The sequence below is a fragment of the Henckelia pumila genome, chromosome 3, assembly GCF_033568475.1.
Source record: "Henckelia pumila isolate YLH828 chromosome 3, ASM3356847v2, whole genome shotgun sequence".
Taxonomy (NCBI): domain Eukaryota; kingdom Viridiplantae; phylum Streptophyta; class Magnoliopsida; order Lamiales; family Gesneriaceae; genus Henckelia; species Henckelia pumila.
Genome location: NC_133122.1, coordinates 117,244,534 through 117,251,471, shown reverse-complemented (window position 1 = coordinate 117,251,471; position 6,938 = coordinate 117,244,534). Strand labels below are relative to the sequence as shown.

General features: G+C 30.6%; 1 non-coding gene across 1 annotated transcript; it reads right to left on the bottom strand.

Moving 5' to 3' along the window:
* Nucleotides 1–5,608: 5,608 nt before the first annotated feature.
* LOC140894062 (small nucleolar RNA R71) lies at nt 5,609–5,719 on the bottom strand. Its single transcript, XR_012153615.1, has one exon. It is a non-coding gene; the product is annotated as a small nucleolar RNA R71 (small nucleolar RNA).
* Between the last annotated feature and the right edge of the window lie 1,219 nt (nt 5,720–6,938).

Below are 6,938 nucleotides of genomic sequence, written 5' to 3'. Positions count from 1 at the left end.
TTTACGTATGTTGTTGGGAATGCAGTTCATTTGATGAGCATTTGTGATAGATTAGCTAATACTTCGTATTGTTCTCGATTATACAATTTTAATTCTTAATTTGGGGGTTTTAGTGCTGTACTATTACATTTATTCTGTGAATGAAATTATTAGAATTAAAATCTAATATTCTGAAAAATTGTTATTTTTTACTCTTTGTGTGTAATATATTATGAAAGAATGTATTATGCTTCGATTTACTGTATTGATGAACATTCCCATTTTGTAGTTTGAGAATAGAATCTGGTAGTGGTCCTTGCAATATTTTCATTTTTGGGTTGCTGTAAATTCAAGAAGCAGTTGTTTGTCATCTCAATCTTCAGTGGTCCAGCTTGATGGATGTTTTTGCGAGTTTGAGCAAAAAATGTGCAGAAATATCTCTGGAATCCATTATTCTTCCATACGTATCTCCATTGCATAAGATTCTTGTGTCATTGAATGATGATGATGTCCTTAATATGATTCATCTTCATATGTATGTAAAGCTTATGACGATTGAATTGAGGGCAGAGAAAAGAAATGAACACTTCAACAACTTGAATGATGAGAGGTAAAATACTTTATTAGACGTATTTTCATTATCCTATTTTGATATGTTTAGTAACATGTTTAATAGAAAAAATTAAAGTTAAAATATTGTAGATTGCTTTGTATAAATTATCAATTAGATGTTTGAAACCAAGATTAATTTTTAAAATTAAAAATGCTGTTTTTGTGGTTATTGTTCTTTTTTATCTTATTAATTGTATATTAAACTGGTAAGGGTTGATGAGGAAAACACGCAGTCGAAGAGTGATAACGAGGTTGAACAGGCCCCTTGCTCCAACATTATAGATACCTGGATTAATTGCATTCGTGGTGTAGGACAAACATTCAAGGGTGCCGGTGAATTTAGGAAATGTTTGAAAAACTTTTCTGTTGCTGCAAGACGTTCATTTGTTTATGTAAAAAATGACAACGAGAAGATTATTGTGATTTGTAGTGAAAAGAGCTGTGATTGGAGATGTAACGCCTGAAAAATTCGCTATGTAAACCCGCATGCATAATTAGGAGGATTTAATGATTTTAAAATTTTAGAATAAGGGTTTAAATGATTTTGAGGTGCTATTATGCGAATTAAGTGATTTATTTGCATGCTTTAAATGTTATTACGACATTTAACCCGCTATTATGTAATTTATGAATTTATTTTAAAGTTATTTTGCGATCTCGTAGACGGGACCGTGGACAAACGAGATAAAAGTTTTCATCCAAAAATTTATGACTAGAATTTTTAAGAGTTAAAATTAGTATTTTTAAGATTTTATTTTAGATAATAATAGTTTTAAGATATAAATATGTATAAATATTAATTTAAAGTAAAGAAATAAAGTAGAGAGTATAATATGTTTAAAAAAAATTCAGTAGTAGTTTTGGGTCATTTCATTTTGTATCAGATCCAGGTTACTTGGAGGGTGACTAGCCTCCTACATGGAGCTCAGAAGACGCACTGCCAGTCTGTAAGTTTTAAATTTTTTAAATTATGTTTTATGCATGGGACACATGATTTTTGTTTTAATGATTTATGAAAATGAGAATTTTAAGTTATGACAGTCTTAAAGTTAAAAAAAAATAATTAGTTATGCAATGCGGTTACGTGGGAAATTTATGAAAATTACAGTATGCCTCTGTGACGTATTACAAACGAGGATGACTAGAATGATATACGCTTAGAAAACTAAGTTTGATAAATTATGAAATGTAAGTTTGACATTTAAATTTATAGATTAAGTTATGATTTTTAGATTTAAGTTTGACAAGTTAGGATTTTTGAGATTTAAGTTAAATTTTAGGTATGCAAATTAAGTTATGTTTTTTGGATTTAAGTTTGAAAATTAGTTTTGAAAAATTTTAGTCATGTGTCATAAGACGACTAAGTTAAATCAAATTTCGAGAACGAAATTCCATTTAAGGGGGAGAGAATTGTAACGCCCGAAAAATTTGCTATGTAAACCCGCATGCATAACTAGGGTGATTTAATGATTTTAAAATTTTAGAATAAGGGGTTAAATGATTTTGAGGTGCTATTATGCGAATTAAGTGATTTATTTGCATGCTTTAAATGTTATTACGGCATTTAACCCGCTATTATGTAATTTAAAATTTTATTTAATAAAATTATTTTGCGATCGCGTAGACGGAACCGTGGATGAACGAGATAAAAGTTTTCATCAAAAAATTTATGACTAGAATTTTTAAGAGTTATAAATTAGTATTTTTAAGATTTTATTTTAGATAATAATAGTTTTAAGATATATATATATATGTATAAATATTAATTTAAAGTAAAGAAATAAAGTAGAGAGTATAGTATGTTTAAAAAAAAAATCAGTAGTAGTTTTGGGTCGTTTCAGGAGAATTTATGTTTCGAAACATAAAAGAGACAATGTGAGGCCTCGATTCTAATCAACAGAAAAGATAAGGGTGTTGAGTTTGCGAATCTAAGATAGGGGAACCTGAATATTGAAGAATATGTCACTAAGTTTGATAGTTTGTTGCGTTTTGCACCACACATTGTTGGCAATGAGGAAGCCAAGGCTGACCAATTCTTTAACGGCTTGAATCCTGATATCTTTACTCCTGTGAATACTGGGAGGCCCAATAATTTTGCTGATGCAATGGATCAGGCCAAGAGTGCTGAGGCAGGACTGATGAAACAGAGAGGGAATCAGTTTGCATCTCAGCAACAACAGAGACAGTTTCAGACCAAACCGTCCCAATATCATAATCAGCCTCAGAGATCCGAGGGTGGTATCAGTGGAGGCAACAGAAAGGATTACTATCGTCCGAAGGGAAAGCAGTTTAAGAAATCTGGGAACAGTTCTGCGAGTTCAGGGGGCTCGAAGAAGTACAGTTCAGGACAGAGTTCAGGATCCTCTGGAGCAACTTGTAACAAGTGTGGAGGTCGCCACTCCAGTGATCAGTGTAGAGGTGTGTTTGGGAGTTGTTATATCTGCCAACAGTCTGGACACTATGCGAGATTCTGTCCTCAGTGTGTTCCTAAGAGGTCCCAAGGTGGGAGTTCGTTGAGACAGTCAGATCAGCCCGAGAGGAAAGCATCTCCTGTTCATTCCTTTTAGCCACCACAGCAGAGTCGACAGGGAGGTGGGAAGAACATGAATCAACCTCCTAGACAACAGGCTAGAGTGTTTGCCTTGAATGAGCATCAGGCTCAGGCAGCACTGGATGATGTTATAGCAGGTAATTGTTCGATATTTGGTTATCCTGCTCATGTTTTGATTGATACAGGTGCATCCCACTCCTTTATTTCTGAGAAATTTGTTTTGAGGCATGCTGATGAAACTTAAAATTTGTAATTATTTATATGTTAAAAAGTGTGTTTTAAAATTTAAGTTTAATTAAAATTATGAAGTTGTATTATTTTAGTGTTATGTGTTTATATTTAAATGTTTTACTAAAATGTTGTATTTTAAGGTTTACGCAGGTTTGGTAAAAATAAAATTACTCAAGCTACAGAGGTCATAATGGAGTAATCTCAAAACCTGTAGAATCACAAAAGAGGCATCTTCAACTTTGTAGAAGACAAGAAATTCCAAAAACTTCATTAAGATGATCAAAATAATCAAACATCAAAATGGAGATAGATTTACTTTTACTATGACCAGCTTAGAGTAAAAATATCATAAGTATTTCATATGTTATCCAAAAGGGGTGAATGAGTTGTCCAAACACATCTACACAAAATATCCTACGTGTTCTATGTTGAAAAGAAAGGCTGAATCGGTGGTCTAAGGCATCAAACATGCCAATTAAAGTTGGGTCATGGTATTGACATTCAAGGAGACAAGCACCCACCAACTTTACTATTTCACATTTAATGAGCCTTGGACTCTTGCTCTCATTTGGCCTATAAATAGATGTGTTGTATAAGCTTTGTAGTGTGTAAGAGTGTAGAGAATTCTTCATTTGTAAAATAAATATTGTGTGTGTGTGAGAATAAAAGTTTGAGTGTGCAAGTTTCTCAAGTTCAAGTATGAAATTTCTTTTATCTTTATTCTTGAGTTTCATGTTCATGGAAAGCTAAATCTTTTTATGTCAAGGTGAAAAGGTTTCATTGTTGGTCAAGTAAGATTGTCTATATTTTGTATATTCTTTTCTTTTCTATTTTTATTTTTACTAATTGATCTTTATTTGTAGGTATAATTTTGGATGATTTGTTGTTATCTATTTACATCAAATGCTTGGTACCTTGAATGTGGTTACCTTGATTTGTTGTCAAATATGATACAATAAATACTACAATAATTATATACTATAAATATATGTATCTATTTATAATAAAGTCATATATATTATTTAGACGATAGCGCGACACTGTCGGTTGTTCTAAATAATATATTGTGATTTGAACTAACATTTACTTTCTCGCATCTAACTTTTACTTTATCGCAACTAACATTTACTTTTCCGCAACTAACATTTACTTTCTCGCATCTAACTTTTACTTTTCCGCAACTAACATTTACTTTATCGCATCTAACATAAAGTCATATATTTTATTTAGACGATAGCGTGGCTCTGCCGGATGTTCTAAATAAAATATTGTGATTTGATCTAACATTTACTTTTATGTCAATTTATATTTATGCATTTATATATATATTATGGGTACCATGTATTAAATATCGGTTGATATTAATATAGTGGGAACTATATTATATGATATACTTGTTTAAATATTTCATTGTTCTTTTATGTTTATTTTTATTTTAGTTTCTTTTATTTATTTCTATTAAGCAATCTTAAATAAACCAACAATGAACCTTTGAAACCTTGACAATTTTATAATTTGTGTATTTGAAGTTTTATAATAATATTTTCATCTATAATATATTATTGCTAAAATTAAACTTACAACATCCTCTCCGTGGATCGATCTCGTACTCACGAGTATATTACTTGCAGACAACCTACACTTGGGTGAATTAAAATTTAAGTTGTAGCAAGTTTTTGGCGCCGTTGCCGGGGAGGTATAAATTAAGTTTAATTTTGTTATTATGTAAATAGTATGTTGTTTTTTATTGTATGATTGTTTGGAGTCGTAAACAAAGTGGTAGACTTGTTCGAGTAACTGAAAATATTTTAAACATGGACGATAATTCTAATAATCAAGATGATAATAATAATAATCATCATCATCAAGAACATGAACAACCAAGAACACTTAGGCACCATATGAATCCAATAAGAACTAGTACACCATCTTGTTTAGTTTTTCCTCCTGATGCATCTAATTTCAATTTTAAGCCACAAGTCATTCAACTTTTACCAAATTTTCATGGCTTAGATTCTGAAAATCCATATTTGCATTTTAAGAGAATTTGAGGAGGTTTGCAACACTTATAATGATCAAAATTGTAGCATGGATACTGTTCGATTAAAGCTTTTCCCTTTTTCCTTAAAAGATAAAGCTAAAACATGGTTGCAAAATTTGAGATCAAGTTCAATAAGATCATGGGAAGAAATGCAACAACAATTTCTAAAAAAGTTTTTTTCCTTCCCATAGAACAAACTCTTTTAAAAGACAAATTACAACTTTTTCTCAAAAACAAGGGGAAACATTTTATCAATGTTGGGATAGATATAAAGAGTTACTTAATACATGCCCACATCATGGTTTTGAAATATGGAGAATAGTTTCTCACTTTTATGAAGGTTTAATACCTAAAGATAGGCAAATGATAGAATTCATGTGTAATGGAACTTTTGAAGATAAAAACCCAAATGAAGCTATGGAATATTTGGAGTCATTAGCAGAAAATGCTCAAAATTGGGATAATATAGGCTCAATTGAACCACCAAGTAAAACCAATAATTCAACAAATGGAGGTGGTATTTATCATCTTAAAGATGATGTAGATGTTCAAGCTAAACTTGCATCTTTAGCAAGAAAAATCGATTCATTAGAAATGAAAAAGAGTGATCAATTAAAAAGTGTTCAAGAAATTGTTTGTCATATATGTGACACACATGATCATCTTACAAAAAATTGTCCTACTTTGCCTTCATTTAAAGAATGTCTCCATGAACAAGCCAATTATGTTAACAATTTTAAAAAACCAACATTAGATCCTTTTTCACAAACATACAATCCTGGTTGGAGAAATCATCCCAATTTTAGTTGGAGGAACGATAATAATGTACAACCTTCACAACAACCTTTTCAAAATAACCAAAATCATCAAGGTTATGCTCTTATATCCCACCTCCAAGAAAAAATTTTGAAGATGAAATTCATGCATACATTCAAAAGCAAGAGTCTATCAATATTCAAAACATTCAATCTATGAATGATTTGAAAGAAACTCTTGCAAAATTTGCATCTGCACTTAATATTCATGAAAAAGGAAAATTTCCATCTCAACCACAACCTAATCCTAAAAATCAAAATCAAGAAAAATTTGATCAAGTAAAATCTGTTATTACTCTTAGAAGTGGTAAAATAGTTAATGATCCATATAGTGATGAAAACAAAGATCAATTAAACTCAAAGAGTAAGGATTCAAATCCTGATACTTTTGAGAAAGATGATGCTTTGAGTCCTAAAAATAAGAAAATTGATGATAAAATAAATAAACATGTTCCTTTTCCTCATGCATTAGTAAATAATAAAAAACAAAAAAATGATTTTGATATTTATGAAGTTTTTAAACAAGTAAAAATAAATATTCCATTATTAGATGCTATTAAACAAGTGCCTTCTTATGCAAAGTTTTTAAAAGATTTATGTACTGTGAAAAGACAATTGCATGTAAAGAAGAAAGCATTCTTAACGGAGCAAGTAAGCTCTATTATTCAAAATAATTCTACCTTGAAATATAAAGATCCGGTTGTCCAAC